Source organism: Palaemon carinicauda, chromosome 25 (genome assembly GCF_036898095.1).
Source record: "Palaemon carinicauda isolate YSFRI2023 chromosome 25, ASM3689809v2, whole genome shotgun sequence".
In the NCBI taxonomy this organism is placed as follows: domain Eukaryota; kingdom Metazoa; phylum Arthropoda; class Malacostraca; order Decapoda; family Palaemonidae; genus Palaemon; species Palaemon carinicauda.
In genome coordinates, this window is record NC_090749.1 from 82,799,127 (window position 1) to 82,820,043 (window position 20,917).

The 20,917-nt window shown below is 42.3% G+C and overlaps 1 protein-coding gene across 1 annotated transcript in view; it reads right to left on the reverse strand.

Annotated features, from left to right (window-relative positions):
* LOC137619252 (zinc finger protein OZF-like) overlaps positions 1-20,917 on the reverse strand; it is a 99,240-nt gene that overhangs the window by 17,588 nt on the left and 60,735 nt on the right. The gene's annotated exons all lie outside the window — the stretch shown is intronic.

Here is a 20,917-nt window from a genome sequence, read left to right on the forward strand (position 1 = left end):
ATACTGGTGACCAGGGGCTCCTTCACACTTGCTGGATACATTTGAAAAATGATTAGCCAGGGCATTGCTAACTTCATTTGCTTCAGTTACATACTGGCCATTCACCTTCAACACTGGTGGTGGGTTGGGGGTGAATTTGCCAGCTATCTTTTTTACTTTCCTCCACACAGAAGATGGTGGTGTTCTACTGTTAATGGAGGAAACGAAAGACATCCATGACTGGCGCCTTGCTTCTTTCATGGCACGACGGAACTGTGCTCTACATTTCTTGTACATTATTAAATTCTCATCAGTTCTGCATCTACGCAATCGTGTTAGAGATCTTCTTGTGGCTCTGTGGAGTGCAGTTAGTTCTGAAGACCACCACGGGACTGGTCGTCGTTTGAATAACCCTGTTGTTTTGGGAATTGAATTGACTCCTGCTGTATGAAGAGTTCCATTCAGTAGGTCTATGGCATCATCAACACTTTCAAACTGTTCTGCTCTCCCTTCGATTTCACTTAGCTCACAAAATTTAACCCAGTCTGCCTTGTCTAGATTCCAACGTGGCGATCTTTGCAAAGGCGGACCCTTGTTGGTGTTTATAATGATTGGTGCATGATCACTAGTATGCCAATCATCTAATGTCCTCCAATCAAAATCAAGAAGGCAGTTAGAGCTTGCAATTGAAAGGTCAATGCATGACAAAGTACCTGTCTGAACATGGAAGTGTGTGGGCTCTCCGGTATTAAGGAGTCCCACATCCTCATTCTCCACAATTGATGAGATAATATTGCCCCTTGTGTTGGCCAAAACATCACCCCATAAAGGATGTCTACCATTCATATCTCCCAGTAAGAGAAAAGGTTGAGGGAGTTGTTGAATGACCTCTGCTAAATCATCATATAAAATATCATCATTTGGAGGTAAGTACAGAGAGCATATTGTATATTTTCTCCCTATATCAATTTGTACAACAACTGCCTGCAGGGTTGTACGTATAGATATAGGTATTTGGGGAACATCTTGACGAATGTACATGAGACTTCCGCCATGGCTCCCTACTCCGTGATCATAAGGTGTCCTATAACTAATATATTCGCGAGGACAAGGGGTATTAGCATCAAGCTTGCTCTCCTGGAGACATACAATTATGGGGGAATGCTCGTGAATTAAGAGCTTAAGTTCTTCATATTTGGCCCTCAAACCCTGACAATTCCATTGCAAAATGGATGAAAAAACTATGTATTATTTTCTGGAAGACATCTTTGATGAGGTCTTCCCATTGACAGTTTTTGATTTGACAATATTTTCTGTAGGCTTCTTAAGTTTGGGTCTTGATAAATTAGGTTTTATATTAGCCTTTTCAGTGTTGTTGTTACCTATTTCTTGTGGGGGATGGTGGACCTCCACATGAATTTTTGATTGATTCAAGAAGTTTTCCTGTTGATCTGAAATATCAACAGGCAAAACATCATATCTATTTGATGACATAACTTTTGTGTTTTTAATGGATGGGGGTGAGAGAGATGGAGGTCTCTCTCTTTTCCTATTGACAGGTGGTGATTTATTAGGTTTTGATGCTTTCCCCACTACAGGCGCACCTGATAATTCTGTTTCATGTGGAACCTCCATCAAATCAGGCAAAGATATAGCCTGAGAGAGGTTAGAATTATCCTTTGTAGTGGGGGACAAAGGTTTACTAGAGGTGAGAAAGGTCTTGCGTGATATTCTTGCCTTATCCTCTAGAATTCTATCAGAAGATGGCAAATTTCTTTTCTGGGGAATAGAGGCAGTATTAGGTGGGCTGGATGTCTCCTGCCTCATTTTTTCTCCGGATTTCAATACTTTTGCATAACTTGCTGATTTACTCAATAGTCTCTTGGCATGCCCCACACTTATGTGTTCAATACTGGATTTATTGAGAGCAGCCTCTTCTAATTTATATTGCTGGCAGTTCCTATCCGTAGATTTGTGATTCAAATTGCAGTTTATACAATTGGCCTCTAGTGTACAGTCTCCATGGTAAACATTAGAGCATGTACTACACATTTTATCATTCTTACATACTTTAGATGGATGCCCATATCTATAGCAATTAAAACATTGCAGCGGCTTCTGCTTAAAAGTTCGCACTTTAATTCGTTCATTCTCTATGTAAATGTGGAAAGGCACATCAGCATCCTGGAAAGTTAGGATAATCATTGACGTTCCAGGGACTTTATGCACTTTCCACACAGTTAAAGGACACATGGCCAATATCTCCTCTTCTGTGAATTCATATAAGTCTCTGTTAAAAACTACTCCCCTTCCATAACTGAAGTTTAGATGGGGTTTCACATCCAGCTTTATGTCTTCGTTATCTGTATTTAAATTGGAAAGTATAACCGATTGAGTTTCTGATTTGGCACTTATTAGGAAACTGTTCTTTCCAAACCGAGATATATCTCCTGGTGCGATAGTACCTACTTTCTTTTGAAGAAATTTACATATTTTGAAATAATTTCCAGTACTCCCTTTGGATTGAGCAATAAGCCACTTTGGTGGTTTTGGCTTTCTCTGGGAAGGTACAACTACCTCTATACTTTTATCAATCCAATCTGCAGGCCTATATACATCCAGATTCTTGGGTACCCGATCGCAAAGAGCACCCTTGAAATTCAAATTACTGATTTTAATATTTATGATATCATTGATAGCTTTGAATGCTTCATCATGGTTATCAAATGATATCCATGAATCCCATTTGTCACCTTCAAGCCTCATCCTAATTTCCCTGATGTGACCATAACATTGAAATAATTTATATAGAACATCGTAATTGGTTTCAATGGGGATCTGAGTAATGTGAAGGATTCGCAAATTCTCCATGTCACCCAAATTACTTTGTTTTTGAACATAAGTAGCATGGTCCTTTAGAGTTTCCGGGTCGTCAACAGAGGGGTTAGTTTTAGGAGTAGAAGCAAGCCGGGTTATCCACCTCTTATCAGAGGATTTCAGTCCTCCTATCCCATGTGGCCCAACACGAGAAGAGGCTTCAGCGGGGACCAGTCCTCTATTAGAGAGGGGCTGCCTCTCTTAAGGTGGGCGTACACTGGTCAGTGGGGGTAGTTAGCCCCTCCCACCGACGACTCCAATGCCTAGCGTCACCCATTACCCGCAAATATGGGTGACTTAAAACCGGATCATTGGAGCCCGACTCTTAACAGACTTAGTCTGCACCCAATGGGGTCTGCCAGAGGGTGATGGCGTCTAAATTTGTACAGGTTGAGATGGCATGACATCCATCCCACCCTGCGCCAAATCCAAAGCAGCAGTCAAAACCTAAGTCGTACAAGCTAAAGTCGTCAACAAGTTCATGCCCAAGAGGAAGAGATGGGAGAAAATAAGAAGTAATCAAAGGAACGGAGAGAAAGTGCTGACTAATTTAGTTGGGTCAACAGTTGGGCACCGAGGTCCAGTGGGGAAGTAGTTCCCATTGTTCATTAGAGCCCAACTGCTAGTCCCTAAGCCCCCCATCCTCATCAAGGCTTCAGCATCTGGGGGGGGTTAGCGACTGAGGCGGTACCGCTTTCCATCCCTGAAAGCCTTGTTTATGCATGACATAATTGTACAGCAAAACTTCAAAGGCTCGAAAACAGCTGTGAAGTTGACCTGTAAAAAACTTGGAGCGTCTCCTGGCCAGGCGCCAGGGAGAGTCTACGAGATTTGAGAAGTCTATCAGGGCAGAGGCAGGAACTCCCAAGCCGAGAACTTCTCTCGTGTCATATCAGACTCTCGCTCTATAAGCCAGTTTAAAAGAAGGGAAAGCAAAGGCTGTATCCCCCAAACTCCTCCTGGTGATAAACCAGTCGCCTAGCAAACGTAAAGCTCTCTAGGAGAGCGAGAGAGCACTAGCTTATAAACAACGGCTTCGAAGTAGCTAGGCCTAGTGTAAGCTCTGACGTTTAGGCGAACGAGGAGCAGCAGTTACAAAAAGATCCGGACAAAGATCCTTAAAAATCAGCATGATTTAATTAAAGTCCATAGAGGGCTAAGCAGCTTTAGGCTCCTCTCCGTCTGACAGAGTCCTCAAGGGAATATCAGTAGGAGGGGGAACAGAAACTTCCTCATCTAAAGGAACCTTGTCCGATAAAAGCTGAGTCTCAAGCAAGGGAGAGACCTACCGTGGTGGCAATGCTTTACAAGCAGAGTCCACACGCACTGGTGCATTAGTAGCGGACCAGGACGCAACGTCATGTAACTGCTTGACAGTCTGTGAACTGTCAACAACTGAACTGTCAACAACAACAGGTGCGTGAGGACGCACAGCGTCCACTCGAGACTGCTTTGACTGCCTAGACTGAGCAGTCAAAACAACTCTAGAATGTGGAGGTTGACGCACAGCGTCAAAACAAGTCAACTCCGATTGTTAGCGAACGTCCTGAACGTCAACAGGAGCATCAGCAAGTGGCCTAACATCCAAATGTGGCTGAAAAACCACACGAGACCGCATCGAGTGTGGTTCTAAACAACCTGACTGACGTGACTTAGCTACGCCAACGTCAACAGGATGCACAAAGGAACGTTAGGTTGGCTGAAAGCCAGGATATCTATGAGATAAACGGCTAGGCTCAACGGACTAATCGGCAGAATAGTCTTCCATAAGGGAGGCAAGCATATTCTGCATGTCTTGCCGTACAACCCATTAAGGATCAACGGAAATGGTTGTGGTATGAGACGAGGGTAACGTCTGTGACCGCAACACTTAGCCAACAAAAAAGACTCTCGGAGTCTGTGTTACGCTTTTGTTAGGCGGCGAGCAGTTTTCCGATGACTGCATAGGGTCAGAGCTGTCCTAATGGCTGCAACCAGGATGCTGGACCTGTCCTGAAAGGACTGACTTTCGCTTAAGGGCCTCGAAACCTTGTTTCAGGTTTCTTATGCGAAAAGCCTTCGGATGACGAGGAGAAAAACGTCTCTCTCGCCTTATGGTAGGGGAGATCTTGGTAAGATACACCCGATACCATAGAGGGAAACGTCTGTTCGCTGATAAAGGCCTCTCGAACCCATAAGTCGTACGACATTACTTCTCCCCTGGGCTTGGGAGCTTGCAAGAGGTCCCGGACTAGGTGAACGACAGGCACGAACAGACGAACCCTCGGACGCAACACTGTAACACTTTTCGCAATATCACTTTATCACTACGATTTTCTGTTTTGCACTTATTTCACTGAAATCGAAAATTTTACTGATTTCTACCTGAAGCACGCAATTCTACCCTCATCAAAAGGTAGTAAATGCGAAATCAGTCGTATAATGCAAGCATATTAATACCAGCAAAAAAACAGTAAACATCTTTTAAGATAAAAAAATTCAGTGGTTGGGGAAGAGAATAAACACTAGTTCATTCAAAACTATGTTTTCAATCTCTCACCGTACATTGCCTGGGGACGAGAATAAAACTGAAAACGTTTTATCCTTTCTCCCCGTACAGAGACTAGGGTCGAGAGTAACTCGAGAACAACGTTACCCGCTTGAACGGAACGTTTTCTCTCCTCTCTCTCCCTCCGTCTCTATCTCTCTCTCTCTCTTTCTCTCTTGATTTCGCACCGAAGAGAAGAGCCCAATTACGTTTCGTCAAAAAAAACATGTTATTTGACCAAAGGAAAAAACTGAAAGGTTTTTCAATTAAAAAGTTCCTTTAAAATAGAATTTAAAACCTTTAAGCTTTGAAAGAAGAATGAACAAAACGTCAGAATCGATTTACTCTTTCTGCAAAGTGAAACCGTGATACACTCTCTCTCTATCGTAACGATAGAGCGCAAACTGCGTAGCATAAATAAACTAAACGTTAGTTCATCTTTGAAAACAGTACGAAGACTATTCAAAGAAATTCTTTCATAAAATATTTCATTTAAAAAGTTTTAAATTATTAGCTCTATAAAAGCTATTTACGATTGAAAGGGCTCAACGTTGTTTAACTTCGGTTTCCAAGTTAGGACCGCCTACTCTCAGGAAAGGTCGCATATAAACAAAACATTAAAATTTATTTTTTATGTTTATTATAAATGGAAAGTTAATCGAAGAGGCCTAATAAAGGCGGTGAGATATAAAATATATAGAGGAAAATCTATAATTAATTTATAACGTGATAAGATAATTACTAAAAGCCTTAACACACTTCTGTCTAAGGGAAGGGTCGGCCATTTAAAAGTCAAAGAAAGTCCATACTCTCTTTGTCACCAAAAATTAAATCTATCCAAAACGAGTTCAAGATTTAAGATGAAGATAAAACACCTGCACTGCGAAAGCTCAAACCAGAATATAGTACTTCACCAAAGATGATGGGAAAAACTCCAGGTTTCAACAGCGAGTAAAGTACGTCTTGTCGACACGTCGACAGAGAGAAAATTGAGTCTTTGTTTACATGGAGTATGGTATCTGGCCGACAGTTGGCGCTGATGGGCACACCCGCAACCTGTATAGCGATCGCTGGCGAGTTTTTTGTACAGTTTTTTTGTCTGTCGAGCAACAGAGTTGCAGCTATATATTCACCGGCTAAGTTAAATATTTAAAAAAACAACATTCAAAGTCAATCACAAATTCTACAGACAAAACATTTCCTTTCCTTCATAGTCTAACTGACAATAATATCAATTTAGGAAGTATGAATTTTCCCTCAGAATTCAAACTGAAAAGGAATTTTTCTATCACCAAGGACACCATCAGGTAAGAGAAGTAGTGCCAAAGTTTGACACATTATCAATGCACAAGAGGATGAGGATGCAACATAACTCGCAGTGTGTTTTACACCACAAGCTTTATCATAGTCTGTTCCAAGACACAGCCAGTTAAAGATGGTTGGATTGGCTGGAAAGATCATTGATGAGTTTGAAAGGTATGAAGAGATGATCATGAGTAGAGTCATACTGAAGAAATACACATGTCAAAATTAAAAATTTGAAAGTATTTTGTATTTTTTCTAAGTATATAAACTTAAGCTCTTTACTAGGGATATATTATTCTGGCATAGCTGGAAACTAGCCGTAGAATTTTTACTCGAGGTAAAAAACCCGACGATAGTTAGAGAAAAGTAAACCAGTTACCGCACTAACTTAGTACTGTATACTGATTCACTTTTTATTACAAGTAATACTTCCTAGGGGGACAAGTATAAAGAGCTCAGGTTTGGTTATGAAATATATGAATTACTTCCAAATTTCTCATTTGTGGCTACACAAATACAAACAGTATGCTCTTTACTACGAAGACTCAGCCTTAGGTGGGTGGAAGTCCACAATCCAACTGGCTGGATACTTGACCCGGTGTACGACTCTGAGCTCATGCAAGCATATCTGTGCAAGCAAGTTGAAGACCTTCTTGACTCTGTGCAAGGCAGTTAGTTCTGAAGACCACCAGGGGACTGGTCGTCGTTTGAATAATCCTGTGGTTTTCGGAACCGAACTGATTCCTGCTGTACGGAGAGCTCCATTTAGTAGGTCTATGGTATCATCAATACTTTCAAGCTCTTCTGCACTCCCCTCGATTTCACTTAGCTCACGAAATTTAACCCAGTCCACCTTACCTTGTCAAGATTCCATTGTGGTGACCTTTTTAAAGGTAGACCATTTTTCGTGTTTATAATGATTGGTGCATGATCATTAGTATACCAATCAACTAATGTCCTCTAATCAAATTCAAGAGGGTAATCAGAGCTTGCAATTGAAAGGTCAATGCATGACAAGATACCTGTCTGAACATGGAGGTATGTGGGCTCTCCTGTATTAAGGAGTCCGACATCCTTGTTTTCCACACTTGATATAATATTACCCCTGCTGTTTGCTAAAACATCACCCCACAAAGGATGTCTACCACTCAAATCTCCTAGTAAGAGAAAAGGTTGAGGGAGTTGTTGAATGACCTCCTCTAAATTATCATATGATATGTTATCATTTAGAGGTAAGTAGATAGGGTAAATTGTATATTTTCTTCCTAAATCAATCTGTACAGCCACTGCCTGCAGACGTGTATGGATAGATAAAGGTATTTGGGGAACATCCCGACAAATGTACAGGAGACTTCCACCATGGCTCCCTGCCTGTTGATTCTATGGTGTTCTATAACTAGCATACTGTCGAGGACAAGGCGTATTAGCATCAAGCTTGCTTTCTTGTAGACATACAATTATGGGGGAATGCTAATTGATAAGAAGATTTTTTGGGCTCAAGCCATGTCATCCTGATGGAAGCTTACTATAGACAGCTTTCTAAGGGATATTTGGCTACAGTGATACTCCCAGAGAATTGACCATAGGTCTCCAGAATTCTAACTCCTGGCACGAATATCCTTAAATTTTTTCTTAAGGATATCGCATAATATCAGAAACGTATATCTTGATACGACACATGGCAATCTTCACCCCGAATAGCATTTTCGCTTTGAGGGGGAAGAGTGGCTAAATTGAAGGGGAGCCGTTATCAAGGTTACCCTTCCTCCCCTAATATTACAGGGTTCCATGATGGCGCTCATTCCTATTTCAGTAGCGCTTTCGCACAGTGTTTCTCCTTGCTTATCTAGTGTTCTAGATTGCTATTCTTGAGGATTTATTATGGATTCTCCAGCCTCTTCTGCCTCTGGAAAGTTGAGTATTTAATCTTTACTGTGTATAATTTTTAGCTCCCTTCTCACACTGAAATTAGCATAATTTAATGTGTTTATCAGAGCATAGCCGGTCACCGGAGGTGCCATTTTGGGCCCTGTCGTTCGTCATGCATGCTTTATTTAGTCAACAGAACGACATTCCCTGTATTTAGTTTTAATGAATTATAGCTGTTTAGGCAAAATTATACTAGTGAAGATAAGATCATGCAAATAATTCTCCTCTTTCTAAATGTGCCGATTGTATACTTTACAAGCTCGGTGATATGGGTAGCCGAGATCTCGCCTCGCACTAGGCTAACCTAGCCTAGTATACTTTCATACATTATCCCCGTTTACCCTCGCGTATCGCTTTATCAATTCAACAGGAGATAGTATATCTCCTAGAATTAATTATAGAATTCGATACTCGTCTCCTTCGGAGATTTAAGGGTAAACCCTCCTTCCATCTGAGTGACACCACTAAGCGACAACTCTATCTTGGTCTTGCCATAGAGTAGTATACAGTACTTCGTCTTGACTAGGCTAGTGTTTTCTGTCTTTTCCCCCTTGCCAGTGAGTATCCTGGCTTGGTTTTACAACAGTAACTCAGAATATTCAGTCTTTATGACGACGGCTTGGCTGCCGGTTGAGTAGTCACTCCCCTGCCGGCTTACAGTTGTAGGCATAGGAAGCTTAGCTTCCCTAGTCTGCATCTGAAATGGTAATACAATGCTGCTACCTCCTCCCCTGCGGTCTAGAAGACAAGTCTTGTTTCGGCAGACCCTGGGCTGAAGAATCGACATTCTTCTGCCGCCCAGGATGGCGCCGATATTGAAAAAAGGTTTCAACTATGTTTGGAAATGGCGGCAATCTTGCCATCTTCTCCCGACACAACATACACGACCTTTTCCTTGCCCCTTTCTGTCCTTTAGCGATAGCCTAGCCATCGCAAGTCTGTGGCTGGTGTCGTAAAATCTCCCCGCTTGCCAGGTAGAGCTCCTACATAGGCGGCTTGATAGCCGCTCCGACTTTCCCCTACGGACGCAAGGCTCCAGGAAAGGTTGTGCCGGCTATGACGGCTGCTGGTGGGAGACCCTTTGTCCTTGAGTGTTCTTCAGTCCTCCCTTAGACTGCCATCCACATCCCTGAATCCGGCAGTAGAAGGCAGCAGATCTTGTGGCTGGATGGAAGCTAGAATGATTCATTCCCCCCTTCCATTTGAACCCTCATTCTGGAGGAAGGCAGTAGGAATAATAATACCTACACCCTTATTTATTGTGCTAAACTACACTAATAAGGTAGCCCTTCTCTCCATGCTTTCTCTCTCTCTGTCGGCTAGTGCTGGCATGGACCGGTGCCGCCAGGTAATAGCCTAGCCGGCATGGACCGGTGCCGCCAGGTACTAGCCTAGCCGGCAACATGCCGGCTGAACTACAGTATATGCTTATACAATAGCCAGTATTTCTGCAGTATAGTACATACTGCAGGCAGAAAACTATAGTATATATTATACAGTAGTTTATTTTTCCAATATACCTTGTGTATCCTTTCACAGTCTATTATTGAGACCATTCTTATATTGAAAGGAAGTATTCCTTCAATACACCGATGAAAGTCATCAGATCATAATTTACCCACAATATTAATATGTTTATGAAAGGTTTAGTGCTAGTATACACTAATTCTAACACTAGAGGTTAGAACCCTTTTCCTTTGATTTTCCTTTGATAAGGAAATTATAATATCAATATTGGGGGAGGTCACAGCAATTGGCTGGACAGGAGGCACATGTATGTGTATTTCCTATTCACTTTCTAGCTTACTATCCTAAGCTATAATGGTTAAGATACCAAAACATTCATTGCACGAAAATTATTTATCAAGTGTGATAAATTACCGCATACTCATTTCAATTTCCCTTCTTTACAAGAGGAGCAGAAAATGAAGTGTGGTGTGATGTACTGTAACTGCTAGAGTAGGAACTTTTGGGGTCACACCATGTGCAGGTCTTATGCCGCCTGCGTTGTTACCACCGAAAACTTGCGGTATTGGGACCCTAAGGACTGCAACGTCTCCTCGGAATTGGTGACTGAGGGTTTCGGGGACCCCAAGTCAGTGGAGTCGAGGGACGCAGCGAGCAAGAAGCTTTGCAAATTGGTACGAAGGTTCCAGAAGAACTATCGGGGACCGTACCTTCCTAATGATAGGATGCATAGCCTGCTGTTCCCTGAAGTTGCCACTGATGCCGTCATGCCCCAAACACGACCCGGGCCTCCCTGCGTCCAGATCGCAGTCGAGGTGGAAGTCAGTGAAGCTATGCAAGGCATGGACATCCCCCAGGAGGAAAGGATGTCTGAAGCGTCTACAGACACAGAGAAGGATCTCCTTCGGGCGATCCTGAGGAAGAGTCTACCCTTCCTCAAGGAGGAGATGAAGACGACGATTCGTCAGAAGTGGAAAGTGGTAGAACCCCTTCCGCCTGTGCCGGCAGTAGAACCGACTCCAACTATGTCTTCTGCTCCTACCCCTCCATTGGAAGCCACGGGTCAGGCAGTTTTGGCCCATATTACTGCCGTAATGGAGAATCTTCGCAAGGAGAGCGAAGAAAGGGAAGCTAAGATCATAAGAGAGCTTCGTGAAGCGACTCGGACCTCCGCCTCCCGAGGGTCTTAAAAGCACCCCAGAGTTCAAGTCCTGCCATCCTACTCCGAGACCAATCCCTGGAGGTATGCAGAGTTCATGCCTATTACCAACGGCAAGCTCTACATCTCGGAGAAGATGGGAGCTGTTCCCCTGGATGACATTTAGTTCTGGCCGAACTTTAACCCCTACCCGGAGTGCTTTATTTGATTGAAGAATGAACCAGCATAAAAAAAAAGAGACGGAACCGAAGCAAGTCATGGTATTCGACCACGACAAAGCACAAGCTCTCTTGACGAGTAGCCTGAAGAAAGCAGGTTATACCAACTCGCGAGATTCTGCATTGAGCAAGAAGCACCCTACCTTTCTTGCTCCTGCTTCAAGAGCCTTCCCCTTTACGTCCAAAGCATTTCAGACTGTTGCCAAGGCAGTTGAGGCAGGCAAACCATGCCCTACACTAGAGGAGTGTAGGCCTCTGTCTTTAGCCCTGCCCACAGATGAGAAGGAATGGAAGGAGGTCCACCTAGCCTTCTCAGTAGGAAAGCTAGATGAGAGATATCACGTGACAGCAGTTCAGCAAGAACCTCCCTAAGCTGTCGGATTTTCTCTTGCGAAGGGAGCAAGAGACAAAGGAGAGGCTAGCTGCCTCCCTATCCCTCCAGAACTGCATAGATATGTGTGCAGGCTACAACAGCACCCCAGACATACTCACAATCCTGGCCAAAATACATATGGACACCCTCGCAAAGGACCTGTTCGCCTTCATGAAGTCTAGGAGAGTCTGTATGGAGTTCGTGTTCGCTGCCGCGACGGTGGAACACGAACCCAGGAAGCTGATTTCTTCCAGCATCTGGGGTAAGGACCTCTTCCCAAAGGAAGCGGTCAAAGAGGTAGTTGAGAAAGCCGCCACAGAGAATAGGAACCTTCTCCAATAATGGGGAATCTCCTCAAAGAGGAAGTCTTCCCCGGATGTGGCCAAAACGGAAGACAAAGAAGACAAGACTACCTTCTCGGCCTCCTCAGCAACATCCCATAGTCACCATGACCGCGATGACCCAAGTGGTTGCTCAGCCACAGACCACCTTCCAAGTGGTGCCTCAACAGCTGGTTGCCCATTCACCAGCTTTCAACCCAGGGTTTGAGAGGCAAACTACTACCTTTCGTCCGAAAGAAAGAAGTTCTCGACGGGGCTCCTCACGACATCCCTCACGAGGCAAGGGTGGACGCGGTCACAGTGGCAAGCCTCGGGACCTCCCAAGCAACGAGATGCTACAGGTAGGAGGGAGGCTCCAACACTTCTGGGATCATTGGACCTTTAATCCCTGGGCCCACAGCCTAATCAAGAATGGACTAGGATGAAAATGGAACAAGTCTATACCTTCATTTCCTCAATTCTTCCAACAATCCAACCCCTTACTGGAAGAATATACCTTAGAACTCTTGAGCAAAAAGGTTATAAGGAAAGCAAAGTCCATCAAATTCCAGGGAAAGCTGTTTTGAGTTCTCAAGAAGGACTCGGACAAACTCAGAGTCATTTTGGACTTGTCGCCACTCAACAAATTCATTGAGAACAAGTTCAGGATGTTAACCCTTCAACACATAAGGACCCTGTTACCAAAAGGGGCGTACACAGTCTCAATAGACCTAGCAGATGCTTACTGACACCTCCCAGTCAGCCACCCCCTCTCCTCCTACCTAGGATTCAAGCTACAGAAGGCAAAGTATGTCTTTAGAGCCATGCCCTTTAGACTAAACATAGCCCCAAGGATCTTCACGAAACTTGCGGACGCAGTCGTACAACAAATACGCCTAGAAGGCGTTCAGGTGGTAGCGTACCTGGACAACTGGCTGGTGTGGGCAGCATCCAAGACTGCTTGTCTGCAAGCATCCAAGAAAGTGATCCAGTTCTTAGAACATCTGGGATTCAAGATCAACTTCAAGAAGTCTCGACTCTCTCCAGCTCGAGTTTCAATGGCTGGGAATCCACTGGAACTTGAAGTCACACCGCCTCTCCATTCCATCAAAGAACAGGAGAGAGATCGTGGGTTCTGTCAAGAGACTACTGAAATCCTACAGGATCTCAAGACACCAACAGGAAAGAGTATTGGGCTCTCTCCAGTTTGCAGCAGTAACAGACTCAGTGCTAAGAGTACAGCTGAAAGATGCGTCAGGAGTCTGGAGAAGATACGCATCAAACGCTTGAAGAAATCTACAAAGACCAGTACCGACCTTACTACGATCACTTCTCAAGCCGTGGTCAAAGGTCAAGAGCCTAATGAGGACCGTTCCCTCACAACCACCTCCCCAATCGGTGACCATCCACACGGATGCCTCGACGGAAGGATGGGGAGGTCACTCCCATCAAAGGAAAGTCCAAGGGACTTGGTTGTCTCTGTTCAAGACCTTTTACATCAATATTCTGGAGGCCATGGCAGTCCTTTTGACGCTGAAGAAACTATCTCCTCATAGATCAGCCCATATCAGGCTGGTCTTGGACAGTGAAGTGATAGTGAGATGTCTAAACCGACAAGGCTCGAGATCGCACCAAATCAACCATGTGATGTTAGCCATCTTTCGTTTAGCAAAAAAGAAGAGATGGCACTTACTGGCAGCTCACCTACAAGGGTTCCGCAAGGTGACGGCAGACGCTCTATCCAGGCTAAAGCCGATAGAGTCAGAATGGTCCCTTCTAGACGCAGACTCATTCTCCTTCATCTTAGAAAAAGTCCCAGAACTGCAGATCGACCTCTTTGCAAGGAGCGACAACAAGAATCTACCTCAATATGTAGCCCCATACAAAGACCCTCTAGAAAAGGCGACAGACACCATGTCCCTCGATTGGAACAAATGGACCCGGATCTACCTGTTCCCTCCAACCAATCTCCTGTTGAAGGTCCTCAACAAGCTGAGATCCTTCAAGAAAACTGCAGCACTAGTGGCCCCCAAGTGGCCCAGGAGCAATTGGTTCCCTCTGGTGATGGAACTGAAGCTGAGGCTGGTCCCTCTACCGAACCCAGCTCTATCTCAACTGGTTCAGAAGTCGACTGTCTTCGCTTCATCACACAGAACCGAAAAACTACATCGATTTTTTCGCCTTGGCAGTAAAGTAAAGATTTGGGATCTCAAAAGACAGTATAGACTTCCTACAAGAGTACAAGTCAAAGTCAACCAGAAGACAATACGAATCATCTTCGAAAAAGTGGGTTGCTTTCGTAAAAGTAAAAAGGCCGAAAGAAATCTCAATAGACTTCTGCCTGTCCTTCTTCATCCACCTCCACCAGCCAGGCTTGGCTGCCACCATGATAACTACGTGTAAGTCAGCCTTGACTAGACCTCTTCTATACGCCTTTCAGGTGGACCTGGCGAACGAAATCTTCAACAAGATTCCGAAGGCATGCGCTATACTTGAACCTGCAGCCCCTCCGAAGCCCATTTCATGGTCTGTTAATAAAGTCTTGCACTATGCTTCAGCCTTGAACAATGAAGATTGTTCTCTTAAGAATCTAACACAAAAAGTGATTTTCATGTTCGCTATAGCCTCAGGGGCTAGAGTTAGTGAAATAGTAGCCCTGTGAAGAGACGAGGGCCATATTCAGTTCACGGAAGTGGGAGATCTGAATCTCTTTCCTGATCCTACTTTTCACGTCAAAAACGAGCCACCCACCAAAAAGGTGGGGTCCCTGAAGAATCTGCCCTCTGAAGGAGGATGTCTCTGTATGTCCAGTAGAGTGTCTATAGGTCTATCTTCGAAGAGCTTCAGACTTCAGGGGAGGACAGCTCTTCAAAGGCAAAACCTCAGGATCGAACTTAACCCTAAAACAACTGAGAGCGACGCTCACCTACTTCATTCGCAGAGCGGATCCTGATAGTACACCCGCAGGTCATGATCCAAGAAAAATTGCTTCCTCACTGAATTTCTTTCAGTATATGGACTTTGAGCGTCTTTGCTCATACACTAGTTGGAAGTCCTTCAGAGTGTTTTACAAACATTATGCGAAGCAAGTGCACAAACTCAAACATTTTGTGGTGGCGGCAGGTAGTGTGGTGAAACCTGTCGTCTAGTGGTGCGATGAACAGTGAACTGATTGGGACTCTTCAATTCGGGTGAAAAAGTGTTGACACCTTCCAATGCAATATCCTTTATTGAGTGTCACCCTGGTGACACTATGACTGTTCTTTTCTAGGTGCAGAATTATACCAATGACACTAGTGCCATGTGTACACTCATACACAGTGTTGATAGTAACGAACATTTACAGTAAAATTATCTTAATTTTTTAATTTGTTGTGAGTGGTATTTAATAATTTTCTTCCCTTTCAGGTAGAAAACATTTGTTTGTATATGTTGAATGTATAATTCTTTTACTTACTATATTACACCTGTTGTTTCATTTAATTATTGACATAATAAATAACTAAAGTGTAATTGCATCTTATTTCGCCCCACAAGTAGCTAAAATAAAACTTAGCCAGTCTTTTTACTTATTTTCCTAAGTAAAACTCATACTTATGGTACTGATTCATATGAACAAAAGATCTGGTTGATACTTATATTTGTTCCTACATAAATACAAACCTTGAGCTTTTACCGTCTAGTAAGACACTTCCCTGAAGGGGGCAGGAAGCCCTAACATTGTTCCATGATTAGTGATAATGATGTATAATGGTATCGTCATATCTTTCAGTGATCTGGATGACCATATAAAAACTGACCCAAGGTTGAGGCACTTATACAAACCCACATATACAGAACTTTAAAGTAATTCTCTGGTAAACTTCCATTAGGACGACATGGCTTGAGCCCAAAAAACGGATTTGGAAGCAAAGCGAAAAATCTATTTTTGGGTGAGATGGCCATGTCGTCTTGATGGACCCACCCTCCTTTTCTAAGAAAAGGCTTAGGTAATAATCCCTCCCAAAACTACTATATCTGGAGCACCATGCTCAATGCTATAAGGAATGAGCGCCATCTTGGAGCCCTGTAATAGTAGGGGAGGAAGGGTAACCTTGATAACGGCTCCCCTTCAATTTTGCCACTCTTCCCTCTCAAAGCAAAAACGCTATTCGGGGTGAAGATTGCCATGTGTCGTATCAGGATATACGTCCCCTGATATTATACGATATCCTTAAGAAAAATTTTAAGGATACTCCTGCCAGGAGTTAGAATTCTGGAGACATATGGTCAATTCTCTGGGAGTATCACTGTAGCCAAATATCCCTTAGAAAGCTGTCTATAGGAAGCTTCCATCAGAAGGACATGGCCATCTCACCCAAAAATAGATTTTTCGCTTTGCTTCAAAATCCGTTAAGTTCTTCATATTTGGCCCTTGAACCCTGACAACTCCATTGCAAAGTGGAGGAGAAAACTATGCATTATTTTTGGAAGACATCAAAGACAGCTTGGATGATGTAGGTTGGCCAGGGCACCAGCCACCCTTTGAGATACTACCGCTAGAGGGTTATGTGGTCCTTTGACTGGTCAGACAGTACTGCATTAATTTTAGCTAAATCTCTATTAAGGGATTCACCAACCCCAGATCTACATTCAGGGGATGGAATTGATGCAAAGAGAGTAGCATCATCTGCATATGCAACAAGCTTGTTTTCTAGGACAAAACACATGTCATGTATATATAGTATAAAAATGTAATCAGCCAAGAACACTACCCTGTGGAACACCGGATATCACATTCCTATACTTACTATGGTGCCCATCAACAACAACTCTTTGAGATCTATTACTTAAAAAATCAATAATAATGCTAAGAAACAACCCACCCAATCCCAACTTTTTGAGTTTGAAAATAAGGGCCTCATGATTAACAAGGTTAAAGGCAGCACTAAAATCAAGGCCAATCATACGAACTTCCTGACAACAATCAAGGGATTTCTCTGCAGCATTGGAAATTGTAAGGAGGGCATCACATGCTCCAAGGCCTTTACGAAAACCAAATTGAAAACTAGGGAATAGATGATTACCTTCAGCAAACCTATTAAGACGTTTTGCTAGAAGACGCTCAAAAACTTTAGATAATATGGGAGTTATGGAAATTGGGCGGTAATCAGTGGGACTTGAGCTACCACAAACACATTTACATAGAGGAGTAACATTACCAATCCTCCAACAAGTTCTAAAAGCACCTCTTCTTGCTAACTTGCGCAAAATAACAGATAACTTTGGAGCTATGAAATCTGCTGTCTTTATAAAAACCAATGGAAAAATACCATTTGGGTCTACACCTCCATAAGCATCAATTTCCATCAACAGAGCTTTAACTTTAAGCTAAACTAGTTAGTTTAGCCTCAGGAAAATATGAAAGAGGAAGTTCAAGTTTTTCATTACTCTGTTTACTGTCAAATACATCAGCCAAAAGGGTTGCCTTTTCCTTTGGACAGTGAAGGACTGAGCTGTCTGGTTCAAGTCAAGGAGGAACTGTTGCATCTACACCAAAGAGTGCAGATACCAGCATGATGTATAGAATCTAAAATCTTTAGTTGGTTTGGGTGGATGAGGAGTATATTTCACACCCATAACTAATTTTTGAAAAAAATTAAGACCCTGTATAATTTCAAGATAGTTTTGCGGTCTGTCCCCCATGATGTATGGGCAAAACTCTTAGGATTCAGCTGGTGTCAATGACCTTAGATGTCAGGATGCCTGAAAACTTTAAATCAATCAATCAATCTTAGGATTCAGACCCTAAGGACATTCAACTTTTAATGCTTTTAAGTAAGGAACCCATGTAAACCTACAATAAAATTTCAACGCTAAACACATGAGATCCGTTGACCTTTGATGTACATATCGGGGTCTGCATGTACCTCCCGAATACAACAGAAACGGACAACATCTGTTTTGCTTGTCAAAAACTTGAACCCATTCATATCAGCCCACTGAATAATTTTGTCAATTGAGAGTTGTAGTTTTCTCTCAACCATCGACATTCTAGTTCCAGCATATGATATGGAGAGATCATCTACAAAGAGCGTTGAGTCAATGTCTTGGGAAATAACAGAGGATATCCCATTGATGGCTAATGCAAATAGGGTTACTCTCAGGACACTACCTTGGGGAACTCCTTCTTCCTGACATTTATAGAACTTCACCTACTATAATTTGAAAAAATCTATGAGAAACAAATGCTTGAATGAATACCTTTCAATCCCATATTAGGAATGGTTTTAATCATACTACATATCTCCATGCAGTATTATTATTATTATTATTATTATTATTATTATTATTATTATTATTATTACTTGCTAAGCTACAACCCTAGTTGGAAAAGCAGGATGCTATAAGCCCCGGGGCCCCAACAGGGAAAATAGCCCAGTGAGGAAAGGAAACAAGGAAAAATTAAATATTTCAAGAACAGTAGCAACATTAAAATGAATATTTCAAATATAAATTATGAAAACTTTAATAAAACAAGAGGAAGAGAAATTAGGTAGAATAGTGTGACCGAGTGTACCTTTAAGCAAGAGAACTCTAACCCAAGACAGCGGAAGACCATGATACACAGGCTACGGTACTACCATAGACTAAAGAACAATGGTTTGATTTTGGAGTGTCCCTCTCCTAGAAGAGCTGTTTCCCATAGCTGAAGAGTCTCTTCTACCCTTACAAAGAGGAAAGTAGCCATTGAACAATTACAGTGCAGTACTTAACCCCTTAGGTGAAGAGGAATTGTTTGGTAATCTCAGTGTTGTCAGGTGAATGAGGACAGAGGAGAATCTGTAAAGAAGAGGCCAGACCGTTCAGTGTATGTGTAGGCAAAGGGAAAGTAAACCATGATCAGAGAGAAGGATCCAATGTAGTACTGTCTGGCCAGTCAAAATACCCCATAACTCTCTAGTGGTAGTACCTCAATGGGTGGCTGATGCCCTGGCCAACCTAGTACCTATTATCATAGGCCTTTTCAAGGTAAAAAAAAACTGTTACATGGTGCTGTTTGGAAGCAAAGGCTTCACAAACAGAGGATTCAAGTCGTACCAATGCATCAATCGTCGAGTGCATTTTCCTAAATCCACAATGGTGTTCTACTGTTGACCGAGGAAACAAAAAATATCCAAGACTGGAGCCTAGCTTCTTTCATTGCACAATGGAACTGAGCTCTATATTTCATGTCTATAACTAAATTCTCTTCAGTACGGCATATGCACAATCAAGTTACAGATCTTCTTGTGGCTCTGTGATGGACAGTTAGTTCTAATGAACACCAAGGGACTGGTTGCTTTTTAAATAAACATGTGGTTTTGGGAATTGAATTGACTCCTCCTGTATGTAGTTCCATCCATAAGTCTATGGCATCATCAACACTTTCAAACTGTTCTGCATTCCCTTCAATTTCACTTAGCTCCGGAAATCTATTCCAATCCACCTTTCCAAGGTTCCATCATGGTGACCTCTGTAATGGTGGATTATTGTTTGCATTTATAATGATTGGAGCATGGTTACTAGTATGACAATCATCTAACGTTCTCCAATCAAAATCGAGAAGGCAGATGGAGCTTGCTACTGAAAGGTCAATGCATAAGAGGGTACCTATCTGAACATGAAAGTGTGTGGACTCTCCTGTATTAAGGAGTTTCACATCTTCATTTTCCACAAGTGATGATATAATATTGTCCCTCGTGTTGTAGTAGTTTGTGGACTGCGGCCAGACATACCTTCACTACATAAAGCAAATACGGTGGAATGCCCAGAGAGCTGGGTGAAAGGTAAACAGTTAAGAAGAAATGGGTACTGGGTACCACCGTTGATTTTATACTGGGAAAGGGGACCCAGCTAGAACCTCAAAATTGCCTACATTATTCTAGAGTTAGACCATCTCACTTATTATCGATTCGTCGTACCAAGTGCTAAATAAACCAAGCAATATTCTTTCCGGATAAGATTTTTCTTTATTTAAAGTTAATTGAACATTACAAACATTAGGAGAGGAAAAAATTGACATTAAAAGCAATAATGAAAGGCTGGAACATGAACACCCTCTGGAGGAGATGTATTGAAAAAAGATTATTAAGAGAAAAATATTATTACTAAAATGAAAATTAATTAGGTTGACAAAAATATTTGAATGTGAAACTACCATTTCAGTATCAAAATTTATATTGTAAGGGAAAACAAACTAGTGTCCCTCTTCACTTCAAGTCCTACATTAATTAGACTGAAAATATTAAAGATTTGAGAAAACAAGAAATGTTCACAAGTTGAACAACCCCATAAAAATAGTAAGTCCCCAGGAACTGGTTATTCAGTATGGCCCCAAATTAAGATCAAAGATATAAAAATAGTATAATCCTTTTTTTACATAAAATACTATCCTATCAGGTTAATGATGTAAACCTTTATATCCAATCATATCAAGACAGCCTTTACAGTCAGGGTACATAAAAAAGCTTCAGGCTAAGGAGAACCCTGCAACATTGCAGATAAAACTAAGTGCCTCGACAGTGGGTTCTGCCATTGGCAGGATTCTTAGTATTTTGAAATCTGAAAGACTGAGCTCTAAAACCTGATCCCTGATGGGTGCAGGGTGCCATTACTCTGTAAAAACCAAGTAAGGGGGTCATGAAACAAGGTATAAAGAACTCACAATACAGTATTTACATAGAATATAAAAATAATTAAACAAATAAAAGATAAACTACAGTACAATTTGTATTTTCCTTG